This window comes from Prunus avium, chromosome 4 (assembly GCF_965620075.1).
Source record: "Prunus avium chromosome 4, drPruAviu1.hap1.1, whole genome shotgun sequence".
Lineage (NCBI taxonomy): Eukaryota > Viridiplantae > Streptophyta > Magnoliopsida > Rosales > Rosaceae > Prunus > Prunus avium.
Window position 1 is genome coordinate 9245686 of NC_142287.1, and position 15891 is coordinate 9261576.

General features: G+C 39.3%; 1 non-coding gene across 1 annotated transcript; it reads left to right on the forward strand.

Moving 5' to 3' along the window:
• The first annotated feature begins 8325 nt into the window (after positions 1-8325).
• LOC148294750 (small nucleolar RNA R71) lies at positions 8326-8432 on the forward strand. Its single transcript, XR_015835570.1, has one exon. It is a non-coding gene; the product is annotated as a small nucleolar RNA R71 (small nucleolar RNA).
• Positions 8433-15891: the final 7459 nt, after the last annotated feature.

The following is a 15891-nucleotide window of genomic DNA, read 5'->3' on the forward strand; positions in this document are numbered from 1 at the left end:
GAAGAACATTTTAAACAACCAAGTATGTATCTAATCCCTGTTGTCGAATGTCCATACATACTCTTCCTATTCATAGTTCAATTCGAATTAAAGCATGGTGTATACTCTTAATTCAAACCAAGATAGTTAACAAACAAGTTCTAATGGTGATCAATCATTCAAACAAGCATGTTAACTTATAAGCATAATGAATAAGAACATGAATCATGAATCAAACTTGAAACTCCAAACTTATAAACCCAGAATATTCATGTTAGGTTACATCGAAGCCCTAGTTATGGATTTAGCTACTCAAAATGGAAAAGAGACTTGAATAGAAATGAGAAAACATAATGAATGCAATAAGAGTAGAAAAACCCTTTTTCTGAAGTTCTTGTGGTGTCCAAGGCTTCTCCAAGTGCTTCTCCACTTCTAATGCTTCTCCAAGAGCTTCCCCACTTCTAGAAAGATGTATGAAGGATATGGAGGTGATTTGGGATGAGTTTGAGTGAGTGGTGATGGCTAAGGAAGATGAAATTCGTAGGGAAATGGAACAGAAGTTTGCTGGAGTTGTTTTGGTGATTGTTGGAGTGTTTGGGATTGTGAGAGTGTTTGAGGATGGTTGGAGTGAATTGTGGGGGTTGTGAATCTCAGGATTTGTTGTGTCTTGAATGTGGAATGGATGTGGTATTTATAGGGAGAGGGGAGTGATAAATCTGAATTCAATATGGCTAATGCATACAACACTTGCATTATAAAATCTGAATTGGTTGATGCACTTCACCAATAAATCCCACCAGCAGCCCTAGCTCATCTTCATGTCACCATGACCAAGCTTCCAACCAGCTACAATAGCTCATGCCTAGCTCACCATGACCAAGCTTCCAACCAGCTCATCCTCATGTCAGCATGACCAGCAACTTCTTGGGCTTACGAATTGGGCTAGGCTGAATCAAATGAAGACTTTAAGATTTCCATTGTGAAGTTCAGAATGTGTATGATCCAACCACACAAGTATTGGCCCAATCCAAGCTCGGAGGAGGAAGTTAAGGCCGAAACAAATTGCTAACTCGTTTTGCTCGCTGACAAAAATCCATCCTGAGCATGGTTTAGTGTTTGCTAGGTAACGGACTCCAGATTTATCCAATGGGGCTGAATTTTGGATATGTTATAGTACACACCCATTGGAACAACTTTTATGAAGAATTCTGCCTTATCCGAGCTGTGTAGGTTGCTGAAACAAAGCTTGCAATATGACCTACGGAACTGGACTGGCAGGGGGCTGTAGCCAAAATGAGTTTGTCTTTAAGCTCTTCTTCCATTCATCCAAATCAGGCCTAAACATGCTTGAATTGCATGAATTATGCTCTCTTACTCTATTGGCCTACAAAACACACAAATAGAGGCAAATAACTCAGAATTATAGGAAACTAAGCAAAAGAAGTAAGTAAATTGGGCATGTATATGTATGAAATTATGAGCTTAACACACCCCCAAACCTAGATTTTGCTAGTCCTCAAGCAAAACAAAAGAAAAACAAAGGTAAAAACAAAACAAGAAGTTAACTAGACCACTTTCGTAGGTAACTCGATTGCATTGAGCATATGCAACAAGCCTTTAAACCTCTAGGCATCCCTAGTAGGAGGAGTTGTGTCTCCTGAGGGTTTAACAGATACGATACCCACAAACGCTTTACTGAGTCTACAAAACAAAGTGGTTAGAAAAATAAACTTTGAAATCAACTAATGAAAATGAAAGAAAACTTTAGTCATACCTCCAACACCATAGAGTTGCCAAGATATGTGATCAATCAGTGTGTACAAGTGGAAGCTATAGCTCAAAGGCACACGGTTTCAAAGCAAGCACACTCAAACCTTGAATAGAGAATATGCTTTGACTCTAATTCTCACAGAAAACACTCAATCACTCAGAACCTATGGTTTAATTCTCTCAAGAAAGCATAAGTGAGTGTAAGAAATAGAAGCACAAATTGGGTTAGATCTCATGAAAGGAATCAAATACTAAGAATAGAGATACACACATACTTACCATCACACATGAATACATCCTCAAAGATCAGCTAGGTCTTTCACAAGGTTGTAATGAAAGGCTAAGGTTAGGGGAAATGGAAGAATTGGAAGGAAAAACAAATAACTTAAGAACATACCAAGGTTGCATGCTTCATTAATCTACAAGGCATCATTGATTTAGATTGGCATGGCAGCAAACTTCATGGTATCACCTGGCATAGACTTTATTTCTCACACTTAGATCATATTGAAACACTTTCATCTTTGCTGATTTGATATGCATCTTCTTTACTTTATTGCACAGATTCACACAAAATTCTTATTTAGGTACATGGCTGCAACTTCCTTGCTTCAAACTTTATGTTGGCAAACCTTGGTATATTTCTAAGTTACTAGGGTATGGCTACAATAGGTCAAGTATCTCAGATTGAGATACAAAGGTAGGGAAATGATGAGGGTGATAGAAGAAAAAGGCTTTAAGTGTTTGGCTTCAAGAGGGCTAATGGAACACACATATGGGTAGGGTGAAAAGAAAGCATATAGAATGGTTATACACACATAGCCTAGCATCACCTCAATGAGTTCATTCATGAATGAGAGCAAGCATATGATATCTACAAAAGAGAATCATCCTTAGTATTCAATCAAAATGAAATGATAAGATCAATTAGAGGGAATTGAAGAAAATAAGTATGGATGAGAAATAGAACACTTTAAACCCTCTCAAGAAAGCAATTAGGCTCGATATAGCTCACTAGGGTAGTCTCCACTATTTTCCTTCGAGAATTTGAGCATGGTACTTTAGCCACCAGAATTCTAAGAGCAAAAGCTTTGTGAAGTGCAAAATTCTGATATGAAAACCTCAAATAACAGCTCCATAGCATTGATTGTATGACATTCTTTAAAAAAATAAAAAAAATAAAAAAAAATAGTGACAAGAGAACGAAAATTGAAAACACAAATGGATAAGAAAATTGAAATTGAAAACCTTCCCCCCAAACCTGAATTGAACATTGTCCTCAATGTGAAAGCATACAAAAGATGATTGAGAACAAACAAATGATAAAGGGAAAAGTTTAGAAGAAGGTTTAGGAAAAATTTAAATAAAAAAAAAAATGAATATATAAGCAACTCATGGATGACCAGTTAAGGGCCTCATAAAACACAGCCAGGGGATCCGGGAAGGTTGGAGGGGTCACAATGGTCCCGCTTAAAACCCAAACTTCTTAGACACCGAAGGTGTCGCCTAAAGAACTCCTAGACACTGTATTGACGGAGGTGCTCACTGGGGTTACCAAAAGTTAGCTTATATGAAATTTTTTATTTTATTTTTATATTTATTTATTTATAAAAAAGGAACATAAACTTAAAATGACTAAAATAAAAACAAAACAAGTAAAGAGAAAGGATTGAAATGCTTCCCCTTGATGCGATTAGGTCGATTGCTACCAAGCACCTTCTTCTTGAACACATGGGTTGCCTCCCAAGAAGCGCCTTAGTTACTGTCTTGGCAAGACATTGTGCAATCAGCTAAGTTGATGGTACGAAGGGAAGTTGATCTACCACATGGCCAGTTTGGATGCCAGCTGAAACTCCCTCATAGAATGGCTTTAAACGTTGTCCATTTACTTTGAAAGTCGAGCCATCTTTAGGGTTTTGAATCTCCACAGCTCCATAGGGAGAAACATTGACCACGGTGAATGGGCCTTGCCATCTAGACTTCAATTTTCCTGGAAAGAGACGCAAACGTGAGTTAAACAAAAGAACTGACATACCTTTGGAGAACTCTTTCCGTTGAATGTTTCTGTCATGGTAACTCTTGGTTCGTTCTTTGTAAAGCTTTGCATTCTCATAAGACTCATGTCTAATTTCTTCCAATTCATTGAGCTGAAACTTTCTTGCATGGCCTGCCTTGTCTAGATCAAAATTCAACTTCTTGATGGCCCAAAAAGCATTGTGTTCAAGCTCCATTGGCAGGTGACAAGCTTTCCCAAACACAAGACGATAAGGGCTCATTCCAATGGGAGTCTTATATGCAGTCCTATAAGCCCATAATGCATCATTGAGCTTGGCTGCCCAATCTTTCCTTGTATTGTTCACCACCTTCTCCAGGATGTGCTTAATTTCTCTATTGCTTATTTCTACTTGACCAGAAGTTTGCGGATGATATGGTGTAGAGACTCGATGGGTGATGTTGTACTTTTTCATGAGTGCTTCGAATGGCTTGTTACAGAAGTGGCTGCCTCCATCACTAATGACAGCCCTTGGAGTACCAAACCTTGTGAAAATATTATCCTTCAAGAACTTCAGTACCTTATAATCATTGGTTTTGGTGGCTATGGCTTCCACCCATTTAGACACATAATCAACAGCAACAAGTATGTAAGTATAACCAAAGGAAGATGGGAATGGTCCCATGAAATCAATACCCCACACATCGAAGAGCTCCACAACAAGTATGTTATTCAATGGCATTTCATTCCTGCGACTTATGTTCCCCATCCTTTGGCACCTATCACACTTAACACAAAAATTAAACGCATCTTTGAATAGAGTGGGCCAAAAGAAACCAGATTGCAGAATTTTAAGTGCTGTTTTCTTAACTCCAAAGTGACCTCCACAAGCCAATTCATGGCTATGCCTAAGTATGCTTTCTTGCTCTTCTTCTGGAACACATCTTCTGATGAGTTGATCCGGGCAATGCTTGAATAAGAAAGGTTCATCCCAGACATAATGTTTCACCATGGAAAAGAACTTCTTCTTGTCCTGAGAAGTTAGATCATTTCTAAGAACACCACAAGCAAGATAATTAACAAAATCAGCATACCATGGCTCTTTGACTTGGGCAGCCTATAGTTGTTCATCAGGGAAAGTCTCATTCAAGGGTAGCATAGCTGCCCCTTTTTCTTCAACCACAATTCTGCTCAAATGATCAGCTACCACATTCTCACATCCCTTCTTATCTCGAATCTCCAAATCGAATTCTTGCAGCAAGAGAATCCATCTAATCAAGCGTGGTTTGGCATCCTTCTTAGTGAGCAAGTATCTAAGAGCTGCATGGTCAGAATAAACAATTACTTTAGAACCAACAAGGTAGGAACGAAATTTTTCTAAAGCAAAAACCACAGCAAGCAACTCCTTCTCTGTTGTGGAGTAGTTGATTTGAGCATCATTCAAGGTCCGGCTAGCATAATGAATCACATGGGGCAGCTTGTTCTTCTTTTGACCTAAAACTGCACCAATAGCAAAGTCAGAGGCATCACACATTATTTCAAATGGTAAAGACCAATCCGGAGCTATGATAATAGGGGCTGAAGTTAGCTCCCTCTTCAAGGTAGTAAAAGCTTCCATGCAAGCTTCATTAAACTCAAAAACAGCATCCTTAGTAAGGAGATTACACAATGGCCTTGTAATGCTTGAGAAATTTTTGATGAACCTTCTATAGAATCCAGCATGACCTAGAAAGCTTCTAATTCCTTTAACAGAGGTAGGGGGTGGAAGATTTGAGATGAGGTCAATCTTGGCTTTATCCACTTCGATTCCCTTGCTTGAAATCACATGGCCTAGTACAATGCCTTGTCTCACCATGAAGTGACACTTCTCCCAATTCAAAATCAGATTTGTTTCCTGGCATCTTTTAAGCACTAGAGACAAGTGGTGAAGACAATTATCAAAAGAGGAACCAAAAACTGAAAAATCATCCATAAACACCTCAATGAATCGTTCCACCATATCTGAAAAGATTGACATCATGCATCTTTGGAAAGTTGCTGGGGCATTGCACAAACCGAATGGCATCCTTCTATAAGCAAACGTACCAAATGGGCATGTGAATGTGGTTTTCTCTTGGTCTTCCGGAGCAATGGGAATTTGATTATAACCTGAAAAACCATCAAGAAAACAATAGTAAGCATGGCCGGATAAACGTTCAAGCATTTGATCAATAAAAGGCAAGGGGAAATGATCTTTTCTAGTTGATGTGTTCAACTTCCTGTAATCAATGCAAACTCTCCAACCAGTGACAGTTCGTGTAGGAACTAGCTCATTCTTCTCATTCTTCACAACGGTGATTCCGGACTTCTTTGGAACAACTTGCACAGGGCTCACCCACTTAGAATCTGAAATTGGGTAGATGATTCCTACATCGAGTAGCTTTAAAACTTCAGCTCTAACCACCTCTTTCATGTTGGGATTTAGCCTCCTTTGGGCATCACGAGATGGTTTGCTGTCTTCTTCCATTAAAATCCGGTGCATGCACATGCTTGGACTAATTCCTTTGATGTCTGCTATGGTCCACCCAATGGCTGTTTTATGCTCTTTTAGAACTTTAATTAAGCTCTCTTCTTCATGTGAGGAGAGACCTGCAGCAATTATAACAGGGAGAGTTTCGTTAGCACCCAAATATGTATATTTAAGATTATTGGGAAGAGGTTTAAGTTCTAGCTTTGGTGGGATGACAACGGATGGCTCCAATTTCGTGGATGATGGTCCAAGAGGCTCGATTGGTGGCCTAAAGGATGGTGGGTATGGCGGAAACACTTCTAAGGCAGCCACCACTTCTTGGAACTCCGGTTCACAAAGATCTTCCTCTTCTTGTGTTAAGACAGCTTCTAGAGCATCATTAGACTTTCTCTGCAAAATTATGGAAGAAACCTCATGATCCACAACATCAATTGAAAAGCAAGAATCAAGAGAGATAGAAGGTTGAGATAGAGCATTAAGCATTTTAAATTCAACAGTTTCACCCAAAACAGTCATGGAGAGGGTGCTATCTTTCACTTTGATGATTGTGTCTGCAGTGGCCATGAATGGCCTGCCTAGGAGAATGGGATCAACACGATCTCCATTTGGATTGTCTTCCATGTCCATCACTACAAAATCAGCAGGGAGAATTAGTGTATTAACTTGAACTAGAATATCTTCTACAATACCTTTTGGATATTTTATAGAATGATCAGCTAGTTCAAGTCGCATTGAAGTCTTCTTCATCCCTTCTAAGCCAAGCTCTTGATAAACTGAATATGGCAAAACATTGATGCTTGCTCCCAAGTCCAACATGGCTCTTCCAACCTTCTTGCCTCCAATGTTAATGGGAATGTCAAAGCTGCCAGGATCATCTAGTTTTGGTGGAAGCTTCCTTTGCAACACAGCACTTACATTCTGGTCGAGCTTTACTCCTTCATTTGGAGCGAAATTGAGCTTGTGAGTTTTCAAGTCCTTGATGAATTTTCCATATGCAGGAATCTGTTCAATAAGATCAAGCAAAGGCAAATTGATATTAACTTTACTCAAAATATCATAAATCTCTTTAAAAGCCTTATCTTGCTTTGCTTTCTTAAGACGGCCTAGAAATGGAATCTGTGGAACATATGGAGCGGGTGGCACGTATCTATCTTCTTGAAGATGTGGTGGCACAAATTTGTCATCCCTTTTATGCAATTGGAATTGATCGGATTTCTGAGAATCTGATTTGGCCTTAGGAGCAGATTGAGAAGTTTTGAGTTGTTCTCCTTCCGTGGCCATGGTCTCCTCCTCTTCATTTTCTACAATCACAACATCATTTGAAAGATTAGAATCATCTTTATTATCAATGATCTTACCTGATCTGAGCACATGAATGGCCTTGGCTTCTGGGTTCTTTGGATTGATCTCAGTTTGGCTTGGCCATTTCCCAGGCACTCTTTGAGTTATTTCAGCAGCTATTTGGCCTAATTGGACTTCCAATTTGGAGATGGCAGCTTGTGTAGTTTGCTGAAAATTGGATTGGTTGATTGCCATCTGCTTCACTATATCTTCCAATGATGATGATGATTGTTGTGGCCTTTGGAATGAAGGGGGATTTGCTTGATTCTGGGTATTTCTCCATGAAAAGTTTGGATGATTCCTCCAACCTGGATTATAACTTTGAGAGTATGGATCATTTCTTGGACCTTGGTTGTAGGAATTTACCAACTTAGCTTGTTCTTGCACAAATTCTGGATATCCAGCCCCAAGTGGACAAGCTGTGGTAGCATGGTCATGAGATTCACAAATGCTACACACTTCCTTCGGAGGGCTTCTTGAGTTTAATGCAAGAAGAGCATCTAGCTTTTGTTCTAGTTTTGAAATCTGCACACTAGAAGCATCATTAGAACCACTAATAACACGTTTACCTCTTGTATCCGTATGTTGGGTCTCCATTGCTATCTCCTCAAAGAGTTCGTACGTTTCTTCTGGAGTTTTGGTTTTAAAAGAACCACCTGCAAAATTGGTGACTATATTATGACTAGAAGGGGTTAGTCCTTTATAAAACATACGCATTTGAAGCTTCAATGGAATCCCATGATGAGGACATTGGTTGAGCAACCCATTGAATCTCTCCCATGCTTCACAAAACGATTCATCATCTTGCTGTGCAAATAACAAGATCTTGTCCCTAAGCATGTCGGTCTTTTGCGTGGAGAAGTATTTTTCCAGGAACTTCTTTTGAATGGCAGACCATGTAGTGAGTGAACCAGGCTTCAAAGAATTCAACCAATACTTCGCCTTATCCTTTAAAGTGTATGGAAACACTCTCATTCGAAGTTGATCTTCTGTCACACCTGTCAAGGGAAAAGAACTCACAACATTAAAAATATCCTTTATATGGGTTAATGGATCTTTATTAGGTAAACCATAAAAGGAAGGCAGCATATTAAGATGAGAAGATTTAAGCTCATAATTTCGAGCTACAGTGGGCAGCAAAATGCTTGAAGGAGATGCTGGAATTGTTGGGATATCAAGTTCTCCCATGAACTCAATGGCAGCCATCATTTCTTCTTCTTCTTGGTCTGAACTTGCTTCCGAATTTGAAAGTGAAGAACCAGGAAGTTCAGTGTGGAGAGCAAGACTTGTAAATGTAGCAAGAGCTTGCTCTTTTGCAGTTGACAACTCCCTTTCTAGACGATTCTGAATTTCAGAGGTCACTCGTCTGGGTTGCAATGATGGTCCTGCGTTCAAAGATCTAGAACGTTGGAACGAAGACCTCACTTGTTCAAGTAATGGCTTTTTAGACATAAACTACCTGAAACAGAAAATTAGATTAATTAGAAACACTAAAAAGAATAGGGTAACCTTGGCCACATAACCAGGGAAGAACTTTCGTTCAGTCCCCGGCAACGGCGCCAAAATTTGTTGTTAATAATATGTTAACTCGCAATTGTACGGGGCAATTAGTAGTATAGCAAGACAAGTACGAGGTCGTACCCACGAAGACTGAGAAGTTCAAATTAGTTATGTACTTTAGATTACCGAATTCAAGAAGTTAGGAAGTTAAATCTAAAACAGAATTTAAAGTGAGATTAGTTTTAAACAGAAGCAAAATGAAATTGGAAATTGAAGTGAAAGAGCTTGTGCTTGTGAGAAGAACTAAACAAACTGAAATTGCAAAGGAAGGCAATTAAACAAATGTAACAAAGTGTGATTTTGAAGGGCTGGAAAACGGATTTGGAGACTAGGGCATTCGAATCACCATAACAATTCAACTCTGGGTTATAAGGAGTCAAGTAACAAGTCTAATTCATATTCAAGGATTGATTCTAGCTAAAGTATGATTAGGCCATGGTGTTTGGTCCTAACCTTGTGTTGAGCCTATTCCTAACAACTAAAATGAGTTATTAAAAATAGAAACTTCAATTCTCGCAAGTGCACGAACCATTTATAGTATAGCTTATGAAATACGAGGTCGATCCCACGGAGAATGGTAACTTGGTTGCAAGTTAAACTACTTAGAATGATGGAAAAACTGAAAACAAAGAAACAAACTAACTAACAATTGGCAAGGTCTAGGACAGAATCCTAGCACCACACACGCACTCGAATGGGGGGTTTTTGTTGTTTAAATGAAAACAAGAGAATGAAATGGAAGTGCTGGAAGTAAACAATGGCAGCAATGAACAAGTTGTGAAACAATGATTGAGAAGTGTTAGAGCCTTGGAATCTACCACTAGTCTTCCTATCCAAGTTATGAATGCATAGAAATTGACTCAAGCTTCATTAACAATAGATTATCGCATACAAGCCTATGGTATCTAGGTGCAGGATGCATGATTCTCCTAAGGCATGTAATTGTGCATGGTATCTACACAACACGTGATCTCTAATATGCAACCTAAGCATGGTATCTACTTAGAATAAAGCATATAAGAGTCATTAAGTTCCTTGAGAATATGATAATCACACAAGTCCTAGAACATGGTATCTGTCCTAGTCAACCTATGGTTATTAACCCCTTGAATGATTCTTAGGCCATTCATGTGTTGCTTGTGAAAGGAGAGTAGAATTGGTGAATCTAAACCCCTTCCCAACCTGTGCTAGATGCATAAAATCCTAGTTAGCTACTCCAAGAAAACATACATCAAGCACATAATAAGCTGGAGATTAACAACTTGATAATGAAAGCAAGGAAATCAATTAACTATGAAATCATCCATAACATTGAATATTCATGACTAGGGCTTCATCCTAAGCCCTAACAAAATGGATTAGTTAAACATAATTATGAATACAGAAGATAAGAAATACATAGGTAGAATAAAGAGAATAGAAGAACTAGCTGGTGGCAGCAAGGTAGTTTCCAGGACAGCTCCCAGCTCTCCCTCCTTTGCAGCTAGCTCTCTCTCTCTCTTTGTGGTGAATCTGAATGTGTGTATGGAAGTAATGGATGAAGTGAATTGTGTCTGGGATGTGGAATGGAAGTGGTATTTATAGGGAGAAGGAAAGGGGAATTCTGAATTGAATATGACTAATGCATACAACACTTGTATTTAGATAATCAGAATTGGTTGCTGCACTAATAAATCCCACCAGCAGCCATAGGTCATCTTCATGTCAGCATGATCAAGCATCCATCCAGAAACCAATAGCTCATGCCTAGCTCACCATGACCAAGCATCCATCAGCTCATCCTCATGTCAGCATGATGTGTATTTTGATGGGCTCACGGATTGGGTTTGGCTGAATCCAAATATGACTTTAAGATATCCATTTTGAAGTTCAGAATGTCTCTGATCCAACCACACAAGTATTGGCCCAATCCAAGCTCGGATGAAGAAGATAAGTCCGAAATGAACTTCTAACTCAATATCCAGTTTTTGCACGTTTTGCACCATTTTGCTTCAAAAGCAATCTCTTGCTGCCTTCAACCTATAGAACACACAAACATAGGTAAGTGACTTGAAATAAAGAGAAACTAAACAAAATTACTAAGTAACGAAGGCATGCAAATGTGTGAAATTATGAACTTATCAAATACCCCCAAACTTAGACTTTGCTAGTCCTCGAGCAAACAAAATAAAACTACAACTTAGAAAACAGAAAATAAGCAGCTAGCCTTCCAAACAATATCCTCAAAGAATCATCAAAGTATATGGTTCCAAAGAAACACAACAATCACAATCTAAGTTCCACACATGATTCAAGAGTGTGCAAAGCTTACAATGACATCCTTAAGTGTAGTGTGTGAATGCCAAATCAGAACAACACCTGCAACTCAAATAAGTACATGCGCACACACTTAAAGCACAATCAAGAATTTCGAGCCCCATAAGCTCATTATGAAATCAGCTCTCCACAGTAATACCACACATTACCAAGGATCAAAAGGACTTTACAAGGGTTGTAATGAGGCTTAGGGTAGTGGTTGAATGAAAGAGGAGACATGGAGATATAACAACATTTTGAGCACAACTAAAGCATAGGTAAAAGCATGAGAGATTACTGAACTTTGTAACAAGCAAGGAACACATACATGAGCAGATTTTCAACATAATTTCAGCACCTTCAAATGTGTTATTTGGCCTAATTTTGTGGCTCTTTACCCTAGATCACCATGATCTTTCCTTATAACACCCTAGGGCCGTGACTACATTGGTCACACTTCATTACCTCTTTTGATTAGTTAACAATACCCCAAAACTTATTTCTTTTCAACACTTGGGTTACAGCACTAATGACTCACTTTTGCTCCAAAAACCTTGCAATCTTTATGACTCTCCTTTAAAGATAGCTTTAATTGCTCAAAGAATAGGTAAAGATAAGAAACAGAGATTTATTATGGTAGAAATGGTTTACACAAAGAAAGGCTTAACGTAGGCTCAAATGGATTGACTAGGGATGAATACATGTAGAGGGATGGTTAGAAAGGCTCAAACGATTTAAACATGGCCTAAATCACTTCCTAAGCATTGTATGGCAACAGAATGTCTCAAGAGATATTCAAATAAGTTCTAGAGCATGAAACCAAGATCATGAAATAAGCAGAATTGCATAACATCTCCAAGTAGCAAGAAATTGGACTAACTTGGCAAAGTGCTCAATAAGTGCAAGGATGGCATGCAAGACAAAGTTCACTCAGAATCACACATAGGCCTTAAACAATGACTATCAATTTCTGAAAAAACCATATTAGTATTAAATCCAAGTCTTATCATAGGTGTTTGGAAGGATAACGAAACAACACACAAAATCCTGCGTTATTAGACACTAGACACACTTAAAAATTTTAAAATTTGACAATAAAACAACATAACTGAATCCTTCCCCCCAAACTTAAATGAAACATTGTCCTCAATGTTTAGAGTATAAGAACAAGCAATGCCTCATAAATGAAAGGAAAGAAGATAAGGAAAAGACATAACCAAATGTTTAGAGTTCAGAAAACAACTCCCCTTTGAAGCGATTAGGACGCAAGCAAGCTCCTTGCACGTTCTATCTTCTCCTCATCACCTTGGGTTGCCTCCCAAGAAGCGCTAAGTTTTATGTCTTCAGCCGGACGTCCAAACTTTGGTGAGCTTCAAGAGAGTGGTGGAGGCTCCTTGAGTGCTTGAGACTCAATATTGGCATCAAAGTTGGCATCAAAGTAAGGTTTCAACCGATGTCCGTTCACCTTGAAGGTGCTGCCATCCTTAATATTTTGAATCTCCACTGCGCCATGATCAAACACATTAGTAATAACAAAAGGCCCAATCCACCGAGAACGAAGCTTACCTGGGAAGAGCTTAAGGCGTGAATTGAATAAGAGAACCTTCTGCCCTTCCTCAAACGTCTTCCTAAGAATCTTCTTGTCATGATACTGCTTTGTTTTCTCCTTATAAAGCTTAGCGTTCTCATACGCCTCATGTCGCAACTCCTCCAACTCATTGAGTTGAAGCCTCCTCTTTTCACCAGCAGCTTTCATGTCAAAATTGAATGCCTTGATCGCCCAATAAGCCCTGTGCTCAAGCTCCACTGGTAAGTGACAAGGTTTACCAAAAACAAGTCTATATGGAGACATACCTATGGGGGTCTTATAAGCTGTCCTATAAGCCCACAATGCATCCTCCAAACGCATGTACCAATCCTTCCTTGTGGTGTTCACTGTCTTCTCAAGTATGTGCTTAATCTCCCTATTGCTTATCTCAACCTGCCCACTAGTTTGAGGATGGTAGGGTGTTGCCACCTTATGCTTGATTCCATACTTCTTCAAGAGTGCTGCAAAAGCTTGGTTAACAAAATGGGAGCCACCATCACTAATGATTGCTCTTGGTGTGCCAAACCTTGTAAAAATATTTCCTCTGAGAAAACTGATCACAATCTTAGCATCATTAGTTCTAGTGGCAATGGCTTCCACCCATTTGGAAACATAATCGACAGCAACTAATATATATTCAAATCCATAAGAAGTAGGAAAAGGGCCCATGAAATCAATTCCCCAAACATCAAATATATCAATGACTAAGATATTAGTGAGAGGCATCTGATTTCTAGCATGCAAATTACCCATCCGTTGGCATCTATCACATGAAGCACAAAATGTATAAGCATCCTTAAAAAGGGTAGGCCAAAAGAAACCTGATTGTAGCACTTTGTTGGCAGTCTTCTTTGCTCCAAAATGGCCTCCGCATGCATGGGAGTGACAAAACTCTAGAATGCTCTTAAAATCACCTTCAGGCACACACCTTCGAATTACTTGGTCCGGACAATGCTTGAATAGGTATGGATCATCCCAAAAGTAGTATCTTGCTTGCTTCCTAAGCTTGTCACGTTGGAATGTAGATAACCCTGTAGGGAGTTCGTTAGTGCATAAGTAGTTAACAATATCAGCAAACCAAGGCAATGGATTAAGAGAATTCAAAGCACAAATAGAGAAGAGTTGCTCATCAGGGAAGCTTTCACGCAATGGCAGTGAATCCTCCTCTTCATTAGATACATGCACCAATCTACTCAAGTGATCAGCCACCACATTCTCACTTCCTTTCTTATCTTTTATCTCCAAGTCAAACTCTTGCAACAAGAGGATCCATCTAATGAGGCGTGGCTTGGCATCCTTTTTAGCTAACAAGTATTTCAATGCTGCATGATCAGTGTAAACAATGACCTTGTTAGTAATCAAATAAGATCTGAACTTCTCTAAAGCAAATATGACAGCTAATAACTCCTTCTCTGTGGTGGAATAGTTGAGTTGGGCATCGTTGAGGGTTCTACTAGCATAGTAGATGGCATGTGGCTTCTTATCAACTCGCTGCCCCAAAACAGCTCCAACAGCATAATCTGAGGCGTCACACATCAGTTCAAAAGGCAAGCTCCAATCCGGTGGCATAATGATTGGGGCAGTTGTGAGCATCATTTTCAAAGCATTGAAAGCATTCTCACAGTTTTGATCAAACACAAAATCCATGTCCTTGGCAAGGAGATTGCACAAAGGCCTTGCAATCTTAGAAAAATCTTTAATGAAACGCCTATAGAAACCTGCATGGCCAAGGAAAGAACGTACTTCTTTGACAGAAGTAGGTGAGGGCATAGAAGCAATCAAATCAATCTTAGCTTTATCTACCTCAATTCCATTACTAGAGATGACATGACCAAGAACTATGCCTTGGTTAACCATAAAATGACATTTTTCCCAATTAAGCACAAGGTTATTTTGTTCACATCTAGCCAACACCTTAGATAAGTTATGCAAACATTGATCAAAAGAATCACCAAAGACAGAGAAGTCATCCATGAATACCTCAATAAACCTTTCTACCATGTCGGAGAAAATGCTCATCATGCACCTTTGGAAAGTGGCTGGGGCGTTGCAAAGACCAAAGGGCATCCTCCTATAAGCAAAAGTACCAAAGGGACATGTGAAGGTTGTCTTCTCTTGATCTTCTGGGGCTATGGCGATTTGGTTGTAACCTGAATATCCATCAAGGAAGCAATAGTGGCTATGGCCAGCCAATCTCTCAAGCATTTGATCAATAAATGGAAGAGGGAAGTGATCCTTGCTTGTTGCTGTGTTGAGCTTCCTATAATCAATGCAAACTCTCCAGCCCGTGGTCATCCGTGTTGGTACAAGCTCGTTTGCTTCATTCTTCACCACTGTGATACCTGATTTCTTGGGGACAACTTGTATTGGGCTCACCCATTTACTGTCAGAAATAGGGTAAATAATACCAACATCTAAAAGCTTCATTACTTCTTTCCTTACCACCTCCTTCATGTTTGGATTGAGACGTCTTTGGGCATCCCTCTTAGGCACTGCATTGTCCTCCAATAGTATCCTATGCATGCACGATGTTGGGCTTATGCCTTTGATATCTGCAATGCTCCATCCAATCGCAGTTTTGTGCTCTTTTAGAACCCTCAAAAGCTTCTTCTCATCATTTGGTTCGAGGTGTGAGGCAATGATAACAGGTAGAGTCTCACTCTCACCTAAATAAGCATATTTAAGGTGTGTTGGCAATTGCTTTAATTCCAACTCCGGTGCCTGCACAATAGAAGGTAAAACCTTATTAGTAGGTGCGGGTAAAGATTCAAATTGGTTTGCATACCTCTTTCCCACTTCTATGTAGCTATCCATGCTGCAAACAAGCTCAAGAAGTAAAGGAGAGATCACAGCCTC